This window comes from Triticum dicoccoides, chromosome 4B, assembly GCF_002162155.2.
Source record: "Triticum dicoccoides isolate Atlit2015 ecotype Zavitan chromosome 4B, WEW_v2.0, whole genome shotgun sequence".
In the NCBI taxonomy this organism is placed as follows: domain Eukaryota; kingdom Viridiplantae; phylum Streptophyta; class Magnoliopsida; order Poales; family Poaceae; genus Triticum; species Triticum dicoccoides.
Genome location: NC_041387.1, coordinates 404,500,490 through 404,515,512, shown reverse-complemented (window position 1 = coordinate 404,515,512; position 15,023 = coordinate 404,500,490).

The following is a 15,023-nucleotide window of genomic DNA, read 5'->3' as shown; positions in this document are numbered from 1 at the left end:
TCCTTCCCCACTCGCACTGCCACTAGGCTCGTCTATGGCTACTCTGCTCAAACCCGCGAGCTCGGCGCGATGCTCACAAGGAAAATGGAGTCGGTTGGCCCCAGCGCCAAGAAGATGAGGCTCCCGCCAGCAGCGACGCCAGTTGTAGATCCCGCACCCGGTAGCGCAGGGAGAAGCGGTGAGCCCGACCCCCACCCGGATCTGAGGAACCGGAAGAATCTCCGGTGGACCGCATCAGGGATCTCCCGGACATCATCCTTGAGGAGATCATCTCGCTTCTCCCCATCAAGGATTGCTGCCGCACACAAGTCCTCTCAACTCGGCGGCGCCCTCTATGGCGTACCGTGCCCCTCAATCTCGACTGTCGTCAGATATCTGTCCTTCCTGAATTTGAGCTCCTCAGAGCCATCATCTCTTCTCACCAGCAGGGCCCCGTTCAATGCCTCTGTATCCCGACATGCTACCTGATGTCCATACCCGGCAAGGTGGACGCTTGGCTGACATCCCCCGAATTCGGAAAACTCCAGCAGTTTGAGTTGTACCATTACCACAAAAGTTTCATACCACGAACACACCAAGAATTTGTTCCCACACCACCGTTGTCCATCTCGTGGTTTTCCTCCTCTCTCCACACCGCCACCTTCGCCCAGTACCATCTACCAGACGGTCTGGTACAAATGCTTCGACTCCCACTGCTAAAAAAACTTTCGCTTGTGGTGGTTTATCTGTCGGAGGCCTCACTGCACAGCATCATCCACTCCAGTTGCCCTGCCCTGGAGCGCTTGCTGATTGTTTTGGGAATAGAAATCGGTATCAGTTGTCTCTAAATAAAGTTGCCTCACCTTAAAAGCACTGGAATTTGTTTTAAAGGACAGCAGCTCATCATCGAAGATGCCCCTTCACTTGAAAGGTTGCTCCTTCATAATTTTTATACATTTTCACAAATAACTGTCGTCTGTGCGCCCAAACTGGAAACCTTGGGTGTAATTCATGACCCTTTAATAATCACAAGGAGTTGGTGTTTGGCTCCTCACTTTTTCAGGTACCGTATATTATCATCTACACATTTGTAATCGTATGCTGCATTTTTCATTTGTGTGCATAAGTTTTATATCATCTTGTAGTACACTTTGGGTACTAATATTATTTTATATGCTCAATGAAGAGTTCGTCCATTGATAGTCTATCAATGCTGCTAGATTCTGTCAAGATCATATATATCAGAATGTATAGTTTTGATCTGGACATAATTATTGGCTTGCTGCGATGCTTTCGATCTCTCGAGAATTTATACATAGAGGTGATGATTTCATGCACATTGAAAGACCGTATATATTGTACTAGAATTAATTTTTCAGCTGTTGTTCTTTCGACATATTCTTTTTTCAGACCTTAACTGTTTTCAATCTTCATGTCTACGTAGGCAGAACCACATGGAGAAAAACATATAACCATCGGTGGTGTAATAAGCACAAGGATTTTCTTAGTTCTTATGACATTCGTTTGAGGATAATAACGATGGGACGATATGCATCCAACAAGGCAAACAGAAGCTTTGTCACATTCTTCCTGTTGAATGCGAGGTTACTATTGTCCATGAGGCTTAATTTTTACAGCAAGAGATTTCTCACGGACGAACATGTTGAACAGCAAAAAAAGAAGTTTCAGGTGGACAAATGGGCTTCTAAATGTGTTCGGCTTCTATTTACAACAAGTTGTAGTCATCCTAGAATAATTTTTTTTGCACAGGATGTTGATTTTATGGATCAGACCGATCCATTTGTTTGTGACTGCAAAAAAGAGTTGTTGGGTTAGATGTTACTGTCATGTTCAATCTGGGTTTTGTCTAAAAATTTGATGAGCAATTAATCCTTGGGCTTTTTGTACCATTTGTATGTTTGAGTTGCATGTTGTTGCCCTCGTACTCCCCTCCACCTGCCACTACACTATCGCATCTTCCACGGCTGCTGTTCGTTCGCATCCAAGGCCTCGCTGTCATTCTCTGCCTTGGTTCGCTCGTTGTGCCCGCCGCCGTCTGGCGTTGTCAACATGGTCAACAACCAAGAGGAATCAGGAGATGACTGTACGTGGAGAGGCTGACAGTAGGGACCCACCAGGGTCATTGCATTTTGCAAGAAGATGCCTCGTTATTACAAGCCAAAAAAATACTTCCTCCTAATTGTTTGACAACTAGGTCCCACGCCATTGTCAATGTAGTCCATAAACGAGAAAATTACACAATGAGCGGATAACACCAGGGACCCAGCAGCTCACCCAGTTGTTTTTTAGTTTTAGAGACAGAGCTCAACCGCGCGCTGTGCGGGGGCTGTGGCCCATCTAGCCCACGCTTATGCTTTTATTAAGCACATGACGAGCCCAGTTGATATATTTTTTCTTTCTGAAATTGGCTAGCCCAGTTCTTTTTTTTTGGAGAATACCAAAACCGAGGCCTACTTGCTTTTCTCAGCCCTGCTGGGCTGCAAATCTTTCAAGACGAGGACGGATGTAAGTTGTAAGAAATGGGCTTCCCCAGAAAATGGGCTATAAGTTGTAAGAAATGGGCTGTAAATTTTTAAACCAAAGCCAACCGGCAATTGCATTAAAATATCATTTTTTTCAGGATTTCTCTACTCTCCACTCTTATAAAAACCAAAGCCAACTGGCAATTACATTAAAATATCATCTTTTCTCCCACAAGATAAACTACTCATACAAATGCATCTTCATGTTCCGTGCAACGAACGGGCACCTTGCTAGTTAAGATTCTAAATTTCATTCATTTTTTGTGGAGAATTGTTTTTTGAATTTTATTTTGATATATTTTTTTGAAAATCATTTTTCAGGTGACTCAAACTTTCGTGATTAAAAGAGTTCGGACCCCACCGAAATATGCAAAATTTCGTTGAATTTTTTAGCAATACCCAGAATATATGGTCTATAAGGCTAATAGAAAGAATATGGGCTTCAAATATCCTTAAGAATTAGCAAATGGGCTGTAAATTATGGAAAATACTGGCTAATGGATTGTATGCTATTTTCCACGGATTTGAAGGCTGACTTCTGGGCCTACTAGGTTGACGATGACGCTGTCCTAAATTTTTTTTTTGACACGTACGCAAGGCTTTGTCAACTTAATCAACACACAACAGTGACTATTGGATGTCCATCCAACGACCGCCGTGCTTCTTCAATCTTTGATCTTTCTGCTCCAGCCGCCCAAACCAGCGTTGGCAGGACTGCCTCCTCCCTCCTCCCGTGGCTGGATGTGCTGCCGCCAGGCCATTCCTCTAACCACCCACACATCATGTTATTTTCTAGCGACGTCAGCCTCACCCCGCAGCCGACCAGTCAGCGCTCGTACTCCCCTCAACGTGGGCATCCACTGTGGTGGCTTCGCCGGCTCCGGGTGGTTCTCTTCCTGGGCCTCGGCCTCGTCCACCGCGTTTGTGCTCTCGGCGCGGCGAGGTCAACATGGTCAACAAAAAACAGCCATCGGAAGAGGCTGGCAGTAGGGGCCCACATAGGGAAATGCCTCCTTATTACGCGCAAAATAATGATTCCTCCACCTGATAGCTGGGACCCACCGGAAGGGCCTCTGTATTTCACGAAAAAACGTTCCCCTCGCTGTCAGCTCAGACCCACTAGAAATTCCTCCTTATTACACACAAAAAAATGAATACTCCCCCTGCTAGCTGGGACTCACCTTGGTGGGAGGCTGACTTGTGGGCCTACTAAGTTGACGGGGACGGAGGGCTTTGTCAATTTAGTCAATATGAACGATTCTAGATCAAGTGACCGTACGATATCCATCCAACGGCCGTAGTGCTTCTTCAACCTCTGGTCTTCGTGCTCCAGCCGCCCAAAGCAGCGCCAGTCGTGTCGCATGCGCCTGCCTCCCGTGGCCGGCTATGATGCCGCGGAGGCCTCACCACCCCCTACTACTCCCACCGCTGGCCAGGCCATCCCTCTACTCACCCACACCCCCTGTTATTCTGTGGCGACGGCAGCCTCACACTGCAGTCGAACCAGTGAACCCTCGTACTCCTCTTCGCGTGGTCATCCACTGTTGCGTCTTCCCCGGCTCCTCGTCGTCCCCTTCCTAGGCCTCGCCGTCGTCCACCATCGTGGTGCTCTCGGTGCGGCGTGGTCAATGTGGTCAACGACCAACTTCCATTGGAAGAGTACTGTACATGGAGAGGCTGACAGCTGGGTCCATGGCAGCCGCAAGGAAGTGCCTCCTTATTACGTGCAAAATAATTATTGCTCCACCTGACAGCAGGGACCCACCGGACGGGCCACCGTATTTCGCGAAAAAATGATTCGCCCCCTGACTGTTGGGACCCACCAGCTACATCTTCGCACGCAAGGAAGTGCATCCGGAAAAAAAATGATTCACCCCCTGACTGTTGGGACCCACCAACTACATCTTCGCACGCAAGGAAGTGCGTCCGAGCAAAAAATAAAAAAACGATTCACCCCTTGACTGTTGGGACCCACCATCTACATCTTCGCACGCAAGGAAGTGCCTGACAGTCGGGACCCACCTGGTCGAAGCCTATGTAGCATTGTCATTCTGGTCGCGAACGTGTACGTACATACTGGTGAATGTAGAAGCACACACGTGTCGTAGTAGAGGCTCGCACGTAGCATGTACATACACGTACAACGGCCAGTGTGCAAGAAAGAAAATATGGCCACGTATGTGTACATACGGGCGGGGTCTCGAACGCCTACTCGCGCATACGTATGGCCAGGGCTCGTGTACATGGCTGGGTCGAAATGGAGAAACAGCGTCATCGTCGTGTTCATGGGGAGCCAATCGGCTGGGTCAGAACGGAATGCGTCGTCGTGTTCATCGGGAGGGCTTGGACGGAACAGGCAATGGAAACGAGGCCTGGCATACCGCAAAACGGAGGAAACGGCCTTCTGTTCGACCGGCCACGTTTGAAACAGGATCTTGTTCATTGGGAGGGGTCTGGCATACTGCAAAACGGAGGAAACGGACCTCCTACGGTCGAAACAGGGGTCCTGTTGATCGGGAGGGGTGTGGCATACCGCAAAATGAACGAAATAGACTTGTGTTGGAGCACTACGGTCGAAACAAGGGTCCTGTTCATCGGGAGGGGTGTGGCGTACCGCAAAACGGGACTCCACGGGATACTGTTCATCTCCACCGTCGACCTCCTCCAGCCTCCACAGGCTACCGTCGACCTCCTCCAGCCTCCACGGGCTCCTGTTCATCCAGGCTCCACCGTGCGCTACTCCATCGGCTACTACTCAACCACCCCTGCACGGGCACCAATCCACCGTCTACTATTCAGCCAGCCCTCCACGGGGTCGTCCTGTTCATCCAGCCCTCCACGGGGTCCTGTTCATCGAGCCCCAACCGGCTCGATCGATCGGGGTCCTGTTCATCCAGAGGCAACGCCATGGGGTCCTGTTCATCCACCCCCACCGCTCACTGTTCATCCAAACCCCCTCCCCCCTCCCAATGCTCACTGTTCATCCAGAGGAAGCATCGACCAGCTTCAGTTAGCAGCAGTAGCGAAGGAATCACTCGATCGGGTTCAGTTAACAGTCGTCGATCGATCGCTCGAGTTCAGTAACGCGTAGCTTGCAGTGCAATCGCTCGGGTTCAGTTAGAGCCCAATGCCTCGCACGGGTTCAGTTAGAGCCAACGCCTCGCACACACGCGCGTACGTGTACGAGGGAAACGCGCATCGCTCGGCCCCCGACCACCCACCGTAACCGGGAACTCCTCGAAATTTTCCTCGCCCTTGCTTCTACCATGGTTTTTTCCGTCATGGACGGCCCAAAGAATGTCATGCAGCTGCGTCTCCGGCCCGCCCAGGACGAAAAGCCCATTTTCTGTCATGATTTTTTGTCATAGAAGTAGGAGCCCACCACATCTATGATGATACCGGGTTTTGTCACAATTATCGTCATAGAAGTGTCATAAGTATGACCGAATTTTTTTTCATTCGGCCCAAAATGTCACGGATGTGTCTTTTTTTGTAGTGTACGCGACGGGTATCATTATTTTCTGACCTTCACAGATGATTTGAGTAGGTATGGGTATATCTACTTAATGAAACACAAGTCTAAAACATTTGAAAAGTTCAAAGAATCTTAGAGTGAAGTGGAGAATCATCATATCAAGAAAATAAAGTTTCTACGATCTGATCGCGGAGGCAAATATTTGAGTTACGAGTTTTGGCCTTCATTTAAAACAATGTGGAATTGTTTCACAACTCACGCCACCTGGAACACCACAACATAATGGTGTGTCCGAACATCGTAACCGTACTTTAGTATGTATGATCTATGGTATCTCTTACCGATTTACCACTATCGTTTTGGGGTTATGATTAGAGACAGCCGCATTCACATTAAAAAGGGCACCGTCTATATCCATTGAGACGACACCGTATGAATTGTGGTTTCGCAAGAAACCTAAGCTGCCATTTCATAAAGTTTGGGGATGCGATGCTTATGTCAAAAGGCTTCAGCCTGATAAGCTCGAACCTAATCGGAGAAGTTTGTCTTCATGGGATACCCTAAAGAAACTATTGAGTACACCTTCTACCACACATCCAAAGGCAAGATCTTTGTTGCTAAGAATGGGTCCTTTCTAGAGAAGGAGTTTCTCTCAAAAGAAGTGAGTGGGAGGAAAGTAGAACTTGATGAGGTAATTGTACCTTCTCTCGAATTGGAGAGTAGCACATCAGAGAAATCCATTCCCATGATGCCTACACCAACTAGAGAGGAAGCTAATGATGATGATCATGAAACTTCAGATCAAGTTACTACTAGACTTCGTAGGTCAACCAGGACACCTTCCGCACCAGAGTGGTACGGTAATCCTATCCTGGAAGTCATGTTATTAGACCATGGCAAACCTACAAACTATGAAAAAGCTGTGATCAGCCCAGATTCCGACAGATGGCTTGAGGCCATGAAGTCTGAGATAGGATCCATGTATAAGAACAAAGTGTGGACTTTGGTGGACTTGCCTAATGATTGGCAAGCCATAGAGAATAAGTGGATCTTCAAGAAGAAGACTTACGCTGATGGTAATGTTATTGTCTACAAAGCTCAACTTGTCACAAAAGGTTTCGACAAGTTCAAGGAGTTGACTACGATGAGACTATCTCACCCGCAGCGATGCTTAAGTCCATCCGAATCATGTTAGCAACTGTCACATTATATGATTATGAAATATGGCAAATGGATGTCAAAACTGCATTCCTTAATGGGTATCTCAAAGAAGAGGTGTATATGATGCAACCAGAAGGTTTTGTCGATCCTAAAGATGCTAACAAAGTGTGCAAGCTCCAGCGATCCATCTATGGACTGGTGCAAGCATCTCAGAGTTGGAATATACACTTTGATGAGGTGATCAAAGCATATGGTTTTATACAGACTTACGGTGAAGCCTGTATTTACAAGAAAGCGAGTAGTAGCTTTGTAGCATTTCTGATGTTATATGTGGATGACATATTGTTGATTGGAAATGATATAGAATTTCTGGATAGCATAAAAGGATATTTGAAAAAGAGTGTTTTCAATGGAAGACCTCGGTGAAGCTACTTATATATTGAGCATCAAGATCTATAAGGATAAATCGAAACGCTTAATAGGACTTTCACAAAGCACATAGCTTGACAAAGTTTTGAAAAGGTTCAGAAATGGGTTAGTCAAAGAAAGGGTTCTTGTATGTGTTGCAAGACATGAAGTTGAGTAAGACTCAAAGCCCGACCACGGCAGAAGATAGAGAGAGAATGAAAGTCATTCCCTATGCCTCCATAGGTACTATAAAGTATGCCATGCTGTGTGCCTTGCCAATGAGTTTGGCAAGGGGGGTACAATAGTGATCCAGGAGTAGATCACTAGACAGCGGTCAAAATAATCATTAGAGGACTAAGGAAATATTTCTCGGTTATGGAGGTGATAAAGAGTTCGTCGTAAAGAGTTACGTCGATGCAAGCTTTTACACCGATCTAGATGACTCCGAGTCTCAATCTGGATACGTATTGAAACTGGGAGCAATTAGCTAGAGTAGCTCCATGCTGAGCATTGTAGAGATAGAAATTTGCGAAATACATACGGATCTGAATTTGGCAGACCCGTTGACTAAACCTCTCCCAGAAGCAAAACATGATCACACCTTAGTACTCTTTGGGTGTTAATCACATAGCGGTGTGAACTAGATTATTGACTCTAGTAAACTCTTTGGGTATTGTTCACAGGGCGATGTGAACTATGGGTGTTAATCACATGACGATGTGAACTAGATTATTGACTCTAGTGCAAGTGGGAGACTGGAAATATGCCCTAGAGGCAATAATAAAGTTGTTATTTTATATTTCTTATTCATGATAAAGGTTTATTATTCATGCTAGAACCGTATTGATCAGAAACTTAAATACATGTGTGAATACATAAACAAATATGTGTCCCTATTAAGCCTCTACTAGACTAGCTCATTGATCAAAGATGGTTAAGGTTTCCTAACCATGGACATGAGTTGTCATTTGATAACGGGATCATATCATTAGGAGAATGATGTGATGGACAAGACCCATCCGTTAGCTTAGCATAATGATCGTTCAGTTTTATTGCTATTGCTTTCTTCATGTCAAATACATATTCCTTCGACTATGAGATTATGCAACTCCCAGATACCAGAGGAATGCCTTGTGTGCTATCAAACATCACAACGTAACTGGGTGATTATAAAGATGCCCTACAGGTATCTCTGAAGGTGTTTGTTGAGTTGACATAGATCGGGATTAGGATTTGTCACTCCGAGTATCAAAGAGGTATCTCTGGGCCCTCTCGGTAATACACATCATAAGCTTGCAAGTAAACGACTAAGGAGTTAGTCACGAGGTGATGTATTACGGAACGAGTAAAGAGACTTGCCGATTGATGCCTTCTTGAACTACGTTGGTATTTCCCCAAAGAGGAAGGGATTATGCAGCACAACGATGGTAGGTATTTCCCTCAGTGATGAGGCCAAGGTTATCAAACTAGTAGGAGAACCACGCAACACAATGTAGACAGCCCCTGCACACAAATAACAAATACTCACAACCCGACGTGTTAAAGGGGTTGTCAATCCCTTTCGGGTAACAGTGCCGTAAATTGGCGCAGAGACGTGATAAAGTTGTAATAGATAGGATAAATAGAGTGCAAATAAAATAAAGTGCAGCAATGTACTTTTGTATTTTTGGTCTAATAGATCTGAAAATAAAAGCAAAGGAAAATAGATCGCAAAGGCAAATATGATAAGAAGAGACTCGGGGGCCGTAGATTTCACTAGTGGCTTCTCTCAAGAAAAATAGCAAATAGTGGGAAAACAATTACTATTGGGTATTTGCTAGAACTTCAAATGATCATGACGGTATCCAAGCAAGGATCATTATATAGGCATCATGTCCAAGATTAGTAGACCGACTCCTGCCTGTATCTACTACTATTATTGCACACATCAACCGCTATCCAGCATGCATCTAGTGTATTAAGTTCATGGAAAAACGGAGTAATGCAATAAGAACAATGACATGATGTATAAGATCTATTTATGTATAAATTGGCCCCATCTTGTTATCCTTAATAGCAATGATACATGTGTGCCGTTTCCCCTCCTGTCACTGGGATCAAGCACCGTAAGATCGAACCCATCACAAAGCACCTCTTCCCATTGCAAGATAAATAGATCAAGTTGGCCAAACAAAACCCAAATATCGGAGAAGAAATACGAGGCTATAATCAATCATGCATATAAGAGATCAAAGAAGGCTCAAATAACTTTCATGGATAAAAACATAGATCTTATCATGAACTCAAAGTTCATCGGATCCCAACAAACACACTGCAAAAAGACTTACATCATATGGATCTCCAAGAGACCATTGTATTGAGAATCAAAAGAGAGAGAGGAAGCCATCTAGCTACTAACTACGGACCCGTAGGTCTACAAAGAACTATGCACGCATCATCGGAGAGGCACCAATGGACATGATGAACCCTCTGTCATGGTGTCTAGATTGGAACTAGTGTTTCTGGAACTTGCGGTGACTGGAATTGAGTTTCGTCGACTCCCCTAGGGTTTCTGGAATATTGGGGTATTTATAGAGCAAAGAGGCGGTGTGGGAGGCCACCGAGGTGGGCACAACCCACCTAGGCGTGCTTGGGGCCCATGCGCACCCTGGTGTCTTGTGCCCCCCTTGGGCTCCCTCTCCGATACTTCATCGTCCCACCGGATGTCTTCTGGTCCAAAAAAATCCACAAAAAGTTTTGATGCGTTTGGACTCCATTTGGTATTGATTTCCTGCGATGTAAAAAACAAGCAGAAAACAACGACTAGCACTAGGCACTATGTCAATAGGTTAGTACCAAAAAATGATATAAAATGATTGTAAAACATCCAAGAATGATAATATAACAGCATGGAATAATAAAAAAATATAGATACGTTGGAGACGTATCAGCATAACCAAGCTTAATTCCTGCTCGTCCTCGAGTAGGTAAATGATAAAAACAGATTTTTTGTTGTGGAATGCTGCCTAACATGTTCATCACATATTCTTTTCTTTATAGCATGGACATTTGGACTTTTGTATGGTTCAAAGCAATACTCTAGTTTTTACATGAAGACTTTAATACTCAAGCATATCAACAAGCAAACATGTCTTTCAAAATATCAACACTAAAGCAAGTTACCCCTAGCCCATTATGCTCAACCATTGATCCATTCATGAAACACACTCGAATATTAGCTATACCAAATGCTCAAATACGATCATAGTGCCCCTTAGTTGGTGCTTTATAAGAGAAGATGGAGACTTAAATTCAAAATAAAAAATGCATAAACTAAAGAAAGGCCATTCATAGAGGGAAGTAGGGATTTGTAGAGGTGCCAGAGCTCAAAGAAAAATTTAAGGATTGAAAAATTTTGGGAGGCATACTTTTCCCACCAACGAAAACAACTTAGAGCTCCCAACACTTTCCATGCTAGATACATCATAGGCGGTTCCCAAACAGAAAATAAAGTTTATTCCTTTTTCCACCATACTTTCACTTTCCATGGCTTATCTGTATCCACTGGTGCCCTCCATACCAACATTTTCTAAGGAATTTATTATTTGACAACATAAAGTAAATTCATTTTTCATTTCGGGACTAGGCATCCCTAATACCTTTGTCGTACTCTCATGCAATGACAAGTGAATAAACACTCATCGTGAGAATAACACATCTAGCATGGAAAATATCGACTACCCCTCAACGCCTCGTGAGCGGTACGAGCACACAAAAGAGAAATTTATTTTGAAAATTAGAGATGGCACATACAAATTTTCTTAGAACGGCACGGAAATACCGTATATAGGTAGGTATAGTGGACTCATATGGCAAAACTGGTTTAAAGGGTTTTGGATGCACAAGTAGTGGTCATACTTAGTGCAAAGTGAAGGCTAGCAAAAAGATTGAGAAGCGACCAACCAAGAAACGAAAAACCTCGTACCCAAGCATTAAGCATAAGTAACACCGAATAATGCACCATAAGTATGATGTAATTTCATTGCATAACTATTGACTTTTGTGCTTGCATAGGGAATCACAAACCTTAACACCAATATTCTTACTAAAACATAATTACTCATCAACATGACTCACATATCACATCGTCATATCTCAAAACCATTACTAAGAACCAAGTTTATTTTGTCCAACGATCTTCATGAAAGTGTTTATTATATCCTCCTTGGATATCTATCACTTTGGGACTAATTTCATATGTTGCTTTTAATAAGCTCAAACAAATATAAATGAAGATCATGAGCATAATATTTTGTTCTCTGAAAATAATCTAACTGAAGCAAGAGAGAATTTCTAAAAAGAATTACTAACTTCCAAATAAATCTAAGTGAATCATGAGAGCATTTCTTCAAAAATAACAAAGCACACCGTGCTCAAAAAGATATAAGTGAAGCACTAGAGCAATTCCATGGCTCTACAAAATTTAAGTGAAGCATAGGAGCAAGCATAGCATAATTTTTGGCTCTATCAAAAAGGTGTGTCCAGAAAGGATTCAAGACTTAAAACACAATGCAAAACAAGAAAATACTCATATGATACAAGACGCTCTAAGCAAAACTCATAATATGTGAAGAGTAAAAATGTAGTTCCAAGTAAAATACCGATGGTTGTTAGAAGAAAGAGGGGATGCCACTCGGGGGCATCCCCAAGCTTAGTTGCTTGCTACTTCTTGAATATTATCTTGGGGTACCTCGGGGATCCCTAAGCTTAGCCTTTTGCAAATCCTTATTCCTTCATCCATCGTAAGATCACCCAAAACTTCAAAACTTCAATAACACAAAACTCAACAAAACCTTCGTGAGATCCGTTAGTATAAGAAAGCAAACCACTACTATAAGTACTATTGCAAACCCATTAATATTTTATTTTTTTCATTATATATACTGTATTCCAACTTTTCTATGGCAAAAACTCTTCAAAGAAAACCATAGAATCGTCAAAACAAGCACGTACACAACGCAAAGAAAACAGAATCTGTCAAAAACAGAACAGTCTGTAGCAATCTGACTAGTTCGAATACTTTTGTAACTCCAAAAATTCCTAAAAATTAGGACGACATGAATAATTCGTTTATTAATCTTCTTAAAAAAGAATGAACTCAAAAGAACTCTTCTGATAAAAATGAAAAATAATTTCGTGAGTGCAAAAGTTTCTGTTTTTCAGCAAGATCAAATCAACTCTCACCCAGATCATCCCAAAGGCCTTGCTTGGCACAAACACTAATTTAATCCACAAAAACACATCTAATCAGAGGCATAATTGGGTATTTTATCGAAAACAGAAAGAAAACCAAAAAGCAAAAAGATACAAGTTGGGTTGCCTCCCAACGAGCGCTATCGTTTTGCGCTCCTAGCTAGGCATAAGATTTCAATGATGCTCACATGAAAGATAGTAATTGAAACACGAAGAGAGCATCATGTAACATATGAAAAACACATTTAAGTCAACAGACTTCCTATGCATAGGTATTTTATAAGCAAACAAACTATCAAGACGAGAAATTATTAGCATATGCAAGGTAGAAGAATAAAACATTGACAATCTCAACATAACGAGAGGTAATTTAGTAACATGAAAATTTCTACAACCATATTTCCCTCTCTCATAATAATTGCATGTGGGATCATATTCAAATTCAATAAAATATCTATCACATAACATATTCACTATATGATCCACATGCATGCAAAGTTGACACTCTTCCAAAATAGTGGGATTATCATCAAATGAAGTCATGACCTCTCCAAACCCACTTTTATCAAAAAAAATCACCGATAATTCTCCAAAGTAGTGGGATCATTAATACCTAAAGTTGACACTCTTCCAAACCCACTTTTAATATTATCACAAGCATATTCATCATGAGGTTTAAATAAATTTTCAAGATCTTAAGAAACATTATCACCCCAATGATGATCATTTACATAAGTAGTGGACATAGCAATATTAGCATCACCAAGCTCGGGGTTTTGCATATTATTAGCACAATTGACATTAATAGTATTTATAATAACATCATTGCAATCTTTATTTTCATCAAAGGAGCTATCATGAATCACTTTATAATTTTCTTCTTTTAACACTTCATCATAATTTTCAGATTCATAATCTAGTGAACTCAATTCACTAGCAATGGGTTCATCATAATTGGATCTCTTAAAAATATTAGCAAGTAGATGAGGATCCATATCAATAGAAATTTAGCAAGCAAAGATGCAAGGAAATAGAAGGCACATGGCAACACAAGCAAACATGAGATCTGACGAGAAAAAGGCAAACGAAAAAGTGGGGCGAATAAAATGGCAAAATTTTGTGAAGTGGGGGAGAGGAAAATGAGAGGCAAATGGCAAATAATGTAAATTGTAAGGAGATGAGATTTGTGATTAGGAACCTGGTTGATGTTGATGATGTCTCCCCGGCAACGGCGCCAAAAATCCCTTTTGATGCCTGCTTGAACTACGTCGGTATTTCCCCAGAGAGGAAGGGATGATGCAGCACAGCGACGGTAGGTGTTTCCCTCAGTGATGAGACCAAGGTTATCGAACCAGTAGGAGAACCACGCAACACAAAGTAAACAGCCCATGCACACAAATAACAAATACTCACAATCCGACGTGTTAAAGGGGATGTCAATCCCTTTCGGGTAACGATGCCGGAAATTGGCGCAGAGACGTGATAAAGTTGTAATAGATAGGATAAATAGAGCGCAAATAAAATAAAGTGCAGCAAGGTATTTTTGTATTTTTGGTTTAATAGATCTGAAAATAAAAGCAAAGGAAAATAGATCGCAAAGGCAAATATGATAAGAAGAGACCTGGGGGTCGTAGATTTCACTAGTGGTTTCTCTCGAGAAAAGTAGCAAACGGTGGTAAAACAATTATTGTTGTGCAATTCATAGAACTTCAAATAATCATGAAGATATCTAGGCAATGAGCATTATATAGGAATCACGTCCAAGATTAGTAGACCGACTCCTGCTTGCATCTACTACTATTACTCCACACATTGACCACTATCCAGCATGCATCTAGTGTATTAAGTTCATGGAAAAACGGAGTAATGCAATAAGAACGATAAAATGATGTAGACAAGATCTATTTATGTAGAAATAGACCCTGTCTTGTTATCCTTAATAGCAATGATACATACGTGTCGTTTCCCCTTTTGTCACTCGGATCAAGCACCGTAAGATCGAACCCATCACAAAGCACCTCTTCCCATTGCAAGATAAATAGATCAAGTTGGCCAAACAAAACCCAAATATCGGAGAAGAAATACGAGGCTATAATCAATCATGTATGTAAGAGATCAAAGAAGACTCAAATAACTTTCATGGATAAAAACATAGATCTGATCATAAACTCAAAGTTCATCGGATCCCAACAAACACACCGCAAAAAGACTTACATCATATGAAT